This window comes from Urocitellus parryii, chromosome 6 (assembly GCF_045843805.1).
Source record: "Urocitellus parryii isolate mUroPar1 chromosome 6, mUroPar1.hap1, whole genome shotgun sequence".
Taxonomy (NCBI): Eukaryota; Metazoa; Chordata; class Mammalia; order Rodentia; family Sciuridae; genus Urocitellus; species Urocitellus parryii.
This window is the reverse complement of record NC_135536.1, coordinates 35,270,209-35,281,640: the sequence shown is the minus strand read 5'-3', so window position 1 is coordinate 35,281,640 and position 11,432 is coordinate 35,270,209. Positions and strand designations below refer to the sequence as shown.

General features: G+C 44.9%; 1 pseudogene; it reads left to right on the top strand.

Annotated features, from left to right (window-relative positions):
* Positions 1-5,255: 5,255 nt before the first annotated feature.
* On the top strand, positions 5,256-10,664 carry LOC144255425 (proteasome subunit alpha type-6 pseudogene; annotated as a pseudogene).
* Positions 10,665-11,432: the final 768 nt, after the last annotated feature.

Below are 11,432 nucleotides of genomic sequence, written 5' to 3'. Positions count from 1 at the left end.
GACCCGGGAACCAGAACTTTCAGTCAGTCAGGGGTGGTGCACCGGTTAGTCCCAGGTAAGTGGGATCTGCGATGAAAGCAGGGATAGTCCCAGTAAGTGGGATCCGCGTCCAAAGCGGGGTCAGCTCCTCTACAAAGAAAGAGAGAGCCTCATATTTATTGCAGCTGCACTGTGTACTTTCACTTTTGTTTTCTGTGTTTCTTTTGTTGTGTCATCTCGTTTTTGTTTTTTGTGGTATCTCTTGCTGTTTTTTGTGCGTCTTTTGTTGTTGTGTCATGGGTGTCACATCTTCAAGTCCGCTCCTCCTGGCCCTAGATGACCTGTTACGTTCCAAGGGCCTGGAAGTGAAACGTAGTACTTTAGAGAGATTTTTACAGAAGACAGATATTGCTGCACCATGGTTTGCATTCTCGGGCAGCCTTACTATACCTAGCTGGGATAAATTAGGCAAAGACCTTGACTTTGCTTCTGAGCAGGGCATATTAGAGGATGAAATGATACCCCTTTGGAAGATGGTCCATAGTTGCCTCACAGATGGCAGATGTCAGGAAGCACTTACTAAAGGACAGGAAGTTTTAGAGCAATTACATGAGGAGAAGTCAGAGACGGCAGAAAGTGAGGTATCTCAGGAGGATGGGAGTGTGCGGAACATGAAACAGGGGAGGAGGCAACTGTCTCCGGCAAGAAGTGAGATATCTCAGAAGGATGGGAATATACAGAATGTGAAACAGGGGAGGAAACAATTGTATCCAGATCTCAGTGCGCTGCGCACACCCCCATGCGAAAGTGGGTCAGAGAAAGAGGAGGATGAGGAGGAGGAGCTTAGGAGGTTGTCTTGTCAGCTAGGGAGTGTAGGTATAGGAGAAGGGAACAGAAATAAACAGGGGCTCAAAAAAAATGATCCTCCAGATCCACCGCCGTATGGTGGGGGTATTTCGGGGAGAGCTTTCCATGCCCAAACATGGAGGGCTATTAATGCTGAGATGGGTCTTGCTTATCCAGTTTTTCAGGATGACAATAGGGGAAGATTCCATGAACCATTAGATTTCAAAATTGTGAAGACCCTGGCGGAGTCCGTGCGTACTTATGGGGTGGATGCCGCCTTCACACTAACTCAGGTGGAGGGTTTATCTAGATACTGCATGACTCCCTCTGACTGGGCTAGCCTTGTTCGGGCTTGCGTTTCCCCAGGTAAATATTTGGACTGGAAAGCATTTATGCTAGAGGGCGCATTAGAGCAGGCCGCCCAAAACCATGCGGCGGGACACCCCGCTTGGGATAAGGATATGATTTTGGGGCAGGGGAGATTTGCTAATCAACAGACAGGATTTCCTCTTGAGGTATATGACCAAATTAACAGCATTTGCATTCGGGCATGGAAATCACTTCCAAATAGAGGAGAGGTATCTGGTAATTTGACCAAGATTCTACAAGGCCCTACAGAACCCTTTTCAGATTTTGTTGCAAGGATGGTAGATGCCGCTGGAAAGATTTTTGGGGATCCTGATAGAGCCATGCCCCTTATCAAGCAATTGGTTTTTGAGCAATGCACCAAGGAATGTAAAGCAGCAATCACTCCTTATAAAAACAAGGGCATAGAAGCATGGATGAAGGTGTGTAGAGAGATTGGAGGACCTTTAACTAATTCAGGTCTTGCAGCTGCTGTCCTTCGGATTGCCAAAGGGGGCGGTCCTAGTGCCAGAACATGCTTCCATTGTGGTCAATCTGGTCATTTCAGACGGGAATGTCCCAAAAAAGACAGTTTTACTGGACCTCCTTACGGTGGCCCTTCCAATGGCCTTCGTCTACCGGGGTTGTGTCCAAGATGCAAAAAGGGGAAACATTAGGCAAGAGAGTGTCAATCAGTGAGAGACATCCATGGACAGCCTGTTTCAGCTGGGCCAAAAAACGGCCAACGGGGCCCCCGACCCCAGGGCCCACAAATATATGGGGCAATGGAGAATGTCACACCCGAACCCGAGACATGGCCGTCTCTACGCCATCCCATGAAACGCGGAGAGCCACTACAGGCGCCGCAGGATTGGACCTCTGTTCCACCTCCAGACTCGTATTAACACCTAAGATGGGAGTCCAATTGGTAGAAACTGAGTTTAAAGGGCCTTTACCACCTGGCACTGTAGGTTTGCTAATTGGACGTGCATCCTCTATCTTGCAAGGTCTTCATGTTTTCCCTGGAGTCATCAGCCCTGATGCTGTAGGGACAGTAAAGGTTATGGTGAAAGCTCCAAGGGGCATTGTGTCTATCTCTCCAGGGGATCGGATTGCTCAATTACTAATTTTGCCTAGCTTGCATACCCACTTCCCTTCTGACTCAAGGTCACGGACGGGAGATGAGATTGGTGCCACCGGAGGAAATTGTGCCTATTTGTCACTGAATATGAGCAATCGCCCCACTTTGGAGTTAAGCATAGAAGGTAAATCTATTGTGGGATTGCTGGACACAGGGGCGAACCGTAGCATTATAGCCCTTAAGGACTGGTCTAAGGGATGGCCAGTGCAGACTTCTGATCAATCCCTAAGAGGACTTGGATATGCCCAAGCCCCTCAAATCAGCTGTAGACATCTATCTTGGAAGGACCCGGAAGGACATAATGGTACTTTTCAGCCTTATGTACTTGATTTGCCTGTTTCTTTATGGGGCCGTGATCTGATGAATGACATGGGGTTTACTCTTAGCAATGACTATTCCCCGGTGTCTCAACAAATTATGCTAGATATGGGGTATAGGCCAGGTCTAGGACTAGGAAAACACCTACAGGGGCGTAGGCATCCTGTGCAAGGTCATCAAAAGCTTAACAGATTTGGTCTGGGTTTTTCCTAGGGGCCACTGGGGCTCAAATACCCATAACATGGCTCACCGAGGAGCCTGTTTGGGTGCCTCAGTGGCCTCTTCCCTCGGTTAAATTGGCAGCAGCCCATGACCTAGTTAAAGAACAACTTGACTTGGGTCACATCCAACCTTCTACTTCTCCCTGGAATACTCCCATATTTGTCATTAAGAAAAAGTCAGGGAAATAGCGCCTACTGCATGATCTACGAGCGGTTAATGCTCAAATGCAACTTATGGGGCCCATTCAAAGAGGGCTGCCTCTGCTCTCCTCTGTTCCTCAGGGCTGGCATATTATTGCTATTGACATTAAAGACTGTTTCTTTTCTATTCCTTTGCATCCCAAAGACTCACAGCGTTTTGCATTCACCCTTCCCTCGTGTAACCACGAGGAACCAGATCAAAGGTTTGAGTGGGTAATGTTGCCGCAGGGCATGGCTAATAGTCCTACGATGTGTCAGATGTATGTGGGGAAGGCACTCGTACCTCTCAGACAAAAGTATTCCTCCATTAAGATCATTCATTATATGGATGATGTACTATTGGCTGCTAAATTAGAACAAAGGGTTAATGAGGCTTATAAAGACCTAATAAACCTGTTAGCTCAATATGGACTGCATATCGCACCTGAAAAGGTTCAAACGGGGGATTTTATTAAGTATTTGGGAGCAACAATTGGGTATGACAAATTAAAACCACAAAAAATCACCATCAGAACTCAGGATCTCCAAACTCTAAATGATTTTCAAAAACTGCTGGGAGATATTAATTGGATAAGAGGATATTTACATATTCCTAATATTGTGCTTCAGCCCTTGTATGCTACTCTTAAGGGTGATCCAGATCTTACTTCCCCTAGTAGCCTCACCAAAGAGGCTAGAGCGGCCCTTATGAAAGTAGAAGAAGCTATACAGCATGCCACTCTATACAGGCTCCAGAGTGATAAACCTTTCCAGTTATGTGTGCTTGCCACTATGCGGCAACCTACTGGAGTACTGTGGCAAGATGGGCCTTTACTATGGATCCACCCACATGTATCTCCAGGAAAATCCTTAGAGTACTATCCTGATGCTGTTGCAGCGTTAGCACTTAAAGGGATTCAACAAAGCATTCAATTTTTCGGACAATCACCTTCTTCTCTTATCATACCCTACACTAAAGCTCAACTTAATGTTTTGTGTGCTACTCTAGACAACTGGGCTATTCTATGCTGCTCATTTCAAGGAGATATTGATAATCATTACCCTTCCCATCCATTACTCAATTTTGTTAAAGAGCATCCCATCATTTTCCCTAAGGTGACTTCACCCAGTCCTATTCCGGGGGCTATTAATATTTTTACTGACGGTTCCAAGTCTGGAATGGGAGCTTATGTAATTAATGATTCTCCCCCTGTCCAGCATCAATTTGCTCCAGGAAATCCACAATGGGTAGAACTACAAATTGTTATTGAGGTTTTTAAGCAGTGTTCTTTTCCTTTTAATCTCATTTCGGACTCCATCTATATGATACAAGCACTAAGAGTCCTGGAGGCCGTGGGAGCTATTAGTGATGCCCATAATGTATCTGTTTACTTTACTCAACTTCAACAGCTTATCTGTAGCCGCGCTGCTCCTTTTTATCCAATGCACATCCGGGCTCACACCTCTCTTCCTGGTCCATTATCACAGGGCAATGCCTGTGCGGACTCAGCCACTAGAGATCAGTTGATATGCTTGGCTTCCTCCTTGGAGGGGGCTAAATTATTTCACCAAAACTTCCATGTTAATGCTTTAACGCTACGCAGGCGTTTTTCCATTTCAAGAGCAGATGCTCATCAGATAGTATTACAATGTCCTCATTGTGTCACATTTCTTCATCCCCCTCATTATGGCGTAAACCCACGGGGATTAAAGCCATTGGTTGTCTGGCAAATGGATGTGACACACATTCCTGACTTTGGTAACTTCAAGTATGTACATGTTTCTGTTGATACGTGCTCTGGAATTATTCACGCTTCTGCTTTATCGGGAGAAAAGGCACATAATGTTATTACTCATTGCCTAGAGGCATGGGCAGCATGGGGTGCTCCTACATCCCTTAAGACTGATAATGGACCTGCTTATACTGGCAGACAATTTACATCCTTTTGTTCTACTATAGGAGTGCAACTTACTCATGGTCTGCCTTACAATCCTCAAGGACAAGGCATTATTGAACGTGCTCATCGCACCTTAAAGGAAACTTTACAAAAACAAAAAGGGGGAATAGGAGCTGAACACACTCCTAAAGAACGCCTGTCCTTAGCTCTCTTTACCATTAATTTTTTGAATTTGGATATTCATGGTCGCTCTGCGGCCAATAGACATGTGTCCCCTCAGCCCTCTGTGATTGGCTATGTTAAGTGGAAAGATGTTCTTACGGGCCAATGGAACGACCCCGACCCCGTGCTGACATGGGCACGAGGATCTGTATGTGTTTTTCCCCAGGATCGCACAGAACCGCTGTGGGTCCCTGAACGCCTGACAAGAAGAGTCTTGACTCCAGCCAACCAGCAACAAGAGATACCACAGCAATCCTGTGATGAGGATCTTCATCCTGCTAAGTGCTCTGGCTCTGATGTTGATGCCGATGGTACAGGTGACACCGATGCAGTGGTGGGCAATAGCACGGGCATGGCCGATGCCGATGCCGGTTCATTGTAATTCTAGTGTTCTCCCCACTCTTTTTTCTACCTCATGTGAGATGTCTGCTCCCTGTGCTTCTCCTAGAGGGGACATAGAGAGCATTTTTAATCAATCTCAAGTTAATCTCACAGGAGTTTTTTGCTTCAGCCTTGGGAACACTAATTGCATTAGCCTTAAGACCAAAAATTTGACTAACTGGGAGGACCCATTGCGGTCCAGTCAGGACTCAGGGAGCATTATCAGTGCTGTACTGAGCCAAGTAGTTTCGGGGAAGCAATCAGGCTCAGGGACCCCCGCAAATAGCTCTGCTTTAAATATAACTACCTTGGCTATTATCTCCGAGGTGCTAATCCCAGTGCCTCCTTCTTCTAATAGTATCTATCATGCCACTCATTTCAAGGCCTCTCCTTACTGTACCCCTAATCTTGGTTTTCCCCCAACATTTACACCTTGTCAGGATCATTCTTGGGAGAAACATCAAGTTGCTAAAGGTTTCTCCCTTTCTCCCTCTCTTAAGAGGTATGTTTATAACTTTAATAACAGTGCCAACTCCTCTACAGGAGTGGGTTGGTCCTGGTTTCAGTGGCTGATTTCCAATGAAAGGGGGGCTTCAGCCGATATTTCTACATTGGCTCAATTGCTAGGAGCCAAAAGCTGGTTGGCTAATGTTTCTGACACTGTTAGGGAGAGTAAACGAGGAAATAGACTTACATCTGTTTCGTTCAACTCTCTGTTATATAGTGCCACATTACCCCCTGCAATGGTCTGTGTCCAATCCCCGTTCCTGTTCCTTTTGGCTAATGACACCTCATCAAGGATGCTAGATTGTTCTAATGTTACCTGTCTCTTATCTGAGTGTTGGAATGGTTCTTGAACTGTAGCAGTGGTTATGAAAATTCCAACTTTTGTCCCAATCCCGGTAACTGCAGATCCTGAAAAATTCCCCATTGTTGAGCTATTTCGAGTCCGCAGGGATTTTGGAATTACAGCAGCCATAGTGACAGCCGTGGCGGTATCTGCTGCTGCAGCGGTTACGACCGGAGTGACCATGGCCAATCAAGTACAAACTGCTGCCACCATTAATCGAGTTGTTCAACAAACTTCCACCATACTCGAATCCCAAAACACAATCAATCAACATATTTTGTAAGGGATTTTAGCTGCCAACCAAAGAATAGATTTACTCCAAGCTCAGGTAGAAGAATTAGCTGACTTGGTGCTTTTGGGTTGCGTTGACCAACGTGCACATTTATGCATAACCTCTGTCAGATTTAATGATTCCAGGAATGCTTCCCGCATCGTTGGCGAATATTTGGCCGGAAACTGGTCCATGGAAGCGGAAGACATGATCCAGTCTCAACTAACCCAAATAGCTGTCTTGAACAGTACCCGTGTCGATCCCGTGACCTTGGGACAATTCACCGATTGGATATCTTCTGCCTTTTCCTTTTTTAAAGAGTGGGTGGGGGTAAACGTTTTTAGTGCAATGTGTTGCTTCGGTATGTTCCTCTGTTTGTGGTTTCTCTGTCGCCTCAAGGCCCGCAATGCTCACGATAAGGCTATGATCATACAAGCTCTTGCAGCTTTAGAAAATGGCAATTCACCTCAAGTCTGGCTTGCGCATCTTAAACAGTAAATCTTTGACATGGTCGTTGCACCCCAAGTTATTATAACATTGCACTGGGATCGACATGTCTTTCCTCGCTATTCTCTTAGTGTTGGAAAGCCCTTGCACTCTGCCGGTCTTGCTGCCATTGCACGCAGATGGGTTTCCACACTAGTGCTTCTCTATCGCTTTAAAGTCCGTGCCTTTCTTTCAGGGTGCTGTCAACTTGTTTGTCATTGTACACAGCCACAGTTCAGCCTCAGCTATCCCCCTCCGTCCACCATCGTCACGGTACAGGATACGAGGCAAGGCACTGCACTTGAGTGATCCTTGGAGTGGACCTCAAGGAGAGCATGTCCTATTGCATGCGGGTTTGACGTCCTTCCTTACCCCACCTTATCCACGCCCCGCCCCACAAAAAAAGGCGTCGGCTGATATGGCCTCGGATCTGGGGAAGACGCCTCCTTAGGGCTGAGCCATACTATGCAGCCACTTCTGCACAGTGGGATAGGACCTCTACTCTCGCCTGTATTGTCATACAAAAACAAAAAAGGGGGAACTGTGGTGAGCCGTTTCTGTGAACTGTGGCCACCATTACAAGATGGCGCTGGTTTCCCCTGTAGTCTGTGACAAACAACTCCTTATCAGAATGAGTTGGCACGCTGTGACTTGGCACCCTATGAGAAAAGTCCACGTGGCAGCTTCGAATTGGGGCTTGAGGTGCTTTATTAAGGCTGGGAGGGGCATCCAGGAGAGAGAAGAAAAAGTATCAAGGACCTGAATAAACTGCTGAGAGAAGATTCCCGAGTTGCGTCTTCCTTGCGGGCAAGGGGTCGCGACAGTTTCTTGCATTTGATATCCCTGTGAGAACTGATGTAATGTCTGATACTGTGAACTTTGGTAGTGAAGGTCTATCTTCCTATTAATGTTGTTAATGTGCTTTGAAAGAATAAAAATGTTTTTCAAGTGTTTACTTTTATATTATACCATGAATTAGAATAACTTCTTAAAAGGGAATAACTAAGGGTTTTTTAGTACTTTCATCTCTTTATTTGATTTCCTTTTATGGGATAATTGTCTCAAATTTTTCATATGAAAATCACTGGAATAACTGTTTCAAAACAGATTACAACTGAATGGCTTTTAGTTTTCCTATCTCATCAAAATTATGTTTAATTTGATCATTGGTTCTGTAATACAAAATGAGAAATATAGGTATTTGTCTAAATTACTTTAAAATGTCAATATCACACAGTGAGATATTATGTATGTGCAAGAAGTTAAGCTTCCAATGTAGATTTAGAGTCTATAGTGACTGATTGAGAATCTATACCCTAAAGGTTGTCCTAAATGAGAATCTAGGCTGCACAGCTTGCCTACTAACACAAACAAGTATCCATGTATTGATCAACACCTGAGGCAATGCTAATCATCATAGTGGATGCTAGAAATGAGTTTTTAAAATAAAGGTGATGTTTTTTTTTGTTTGTTTGTTTTTGTTTTTTTTTTAATTTCAGAGCCCTTATAGATATGATGTGTGTTCTTCAGAGTGTAGGTGTGGGGTGGGAGTTGGGGCATGAAGTTGTGGGGGACAGAGGTCCCTCCTAAAAATATTCATCATAAGATTTTCATCTGGGACACAGCCAGTCTAAAGGTGACAGAACACAGACATGGAGGCAACTATTCAGGTGACAAACACTCTCAGGGACTCAGTCCACCCTGCCATCTTGGGCTGCACAGAAATTGAAACTCCCCAGCTTGAGCCTGTGTGTCCCAGAAAGTCTCCTGTGTCAGGAGGTTTGTGCTCAGCTCCCCCTGCAGCCCCAGGCACTGTGTCACTCAAAGCACAGAAGTACTCAGCTGAGTCACTCCAATGGGCTGAGGGCTTCCTCAGGTGGAAGGAGGTTTCATTCTTCCTAAGTTCAGCCTGGAAACCATTGATGCCTGTCACCAGGGTGGCCCCTGACAAGTACTTCAGGAGGAGCTGGGGGCCTTGGCTGGGGCGTTGCTGGTACCAGAAGAGATAGCGTGATACAGAAGATGAGTAGCTGCACCTCAACTGCAGAGGGGCTCCTTCAGAGACCAGAACGTGGCGGTCAGGCTGGGTCACTGACTGGGCTCCGCTTCCTCCTGCAACATTGATGCTGAGTCAGGAAAAGCAGCGCAGACCTGGCTGTGGAGAAGACGCGTCTCTCTCCAGTTCCAATCAAAACAGGTCACTTGGGTGGGAGGGGAGAGGGAACGGCATGTACTCACTCAGGGTGAAAACCATGGTGAGCACCTGCAGGAGCAGCAGGAGCATGGCAGGTGGGGGAAAGCTACAGGGATCCGCGGGTGGGAAGGTCGCGGTGGCTGAGCCTCTGCGGCACTGAGTGGAGATGGGCGGCTGCACGAGTCTCTTGCTTGGACAAATTTCAGAAACGGTTAAAAAGAGGCTTTCCTTTATGTAGTCTGGATGGTCCCTTGTTCTAGCGGCAGGTCCCTTAACTACATCAGTGAGGAAGCATCAGCCAGGGGCAGGGAGGAGGGGCTCCGTGGATGAAGAGGATGCTCAGTGAGAACTGACGCCTCCTTGTGCAACATCGCCCTCTGGAGGCCAGAGGCGGGGCCGGGGATCTAGACCGCTGTGCCCTTCCCATGTCAAGGTGGGATGTGCCAACTTCCAGGGAATGTGCGTGTCCGTTTCAGAATCTGTGATGATGTCACCTTCTGCAGTACTTGGGACTTAATCTTGCAGTACATAAAAATTAAAATAGGAGAGAATAATTGGGGCCCAGAGCTGGTTTGTAGTGGCTTCACCAACATGTCTGACAGTTGTGGTGTTGGTTTTGACCAACTTAGCTTTTTTCACTGGAGGCTGGTCTTACCAATTGAAATATGCTTTTAAGATATCATTCAGGGAGGCTTACGTAAATAGCTGTCAGAGGAAAAGACCATGTAGTAATTGTCACACAGAAGAAAGTACCTGACAAATTATTGGACTCAATCAAGGTGACTGAAAACACTGGCTGAGTGATGACTGGAGGACAGCCTACAGCGGATCCCAGGTATAGAGGGCATGCTCTGAGGCTTATAATTGGAAATGCATAAATGGATATGGGATTCCTATGGATATACTGTGTAAAAGACTTGCTTATCTTTTTAAAGTCTACACAGAGAATGCAGACAAGAGACTTGTCTGGTGGTTATATGATGATAATTGGTATAAACAAAAAATAAGGACCACAGGTGGTCAAGTGTGGTCCTACAGGTTACCACTATTGGTTTCAAGCCACTGCAGCAGGAGTTAAACAGACAGGGTCAACCAGCTTCATGGAAAAAAGTGAAGAGGAAATTTGATTGAACATTTGAACAGATAGTGGAAATTGCAATTTCATGCCTGTATACAGTTCTATTCATTGATTTTAAACCTTCAGAAATACAAGTTGGAGTAGTTATATTTGAAAATTCTAAATTTGTGATTCTGAATTGAACAGAGATTGAAGCTCACCTTGTTGCTCTAGCAGAGAGACATAACATTGTCATTATTTTACCAAATCCATAATGCTTCTTGCTAGTGTGTTTGGTAACAACAAACCAACATTATGGAGGCCCTTGGATTGATAAAGGAACCTCAATCATTTTTCCTACTTTTACATTTAATGATTTTAATCATTAAAACAAACAAACAAAAAGTGATTTTGGAAAAATACAAGGAACCGTAATTTGTCTAACTGAAAAATTAGTCACAGAAAACACTATTCTAGACTCTAGAATATTGATGAAATATTTCATATTATTTTTGCAAAACCATTAATCAGAGAGATCAAGATCAGTAGCCTTGGCCTGAGGTGAGCATGGCCCTTGTTGCTGAAAGTGAGCATGAGAGTGAGGAAAAGAGATTATTTCTTTATTTGTTGCTGAAGGAAAAAAGCTAAATTAGATGAGTGACTTGATAAGAATCATCCTGGATAACATCTTTAGCCTATCAGCAATGCAAATTAATAAATGTTATAATTTTCCTTGTCAAGTAGAAAGAGTGATAGCCTCCTTGGTTTCAGGTCAACAAGTTTGATATTTCTTAAGGCTATGAGAAAATCACTCAAGTACCACATTTTTAAGTAGAGAAAGTGAGAGCCCTGTTCCCTTGTCAATGGCCAGAAGAGGTATATTATGCATAATTATGGAGACACTGAACTAAAAGGAAGATTGACAGAGGTCCATCTATAGAGAAACTGAAGTAGAATTATAAGGGAAAAGAACATGTGAAAAAATATACATTTTTTCATATATATATATATATGTGTGTGTGTGTGTGTGTGTGTGTGTGTGT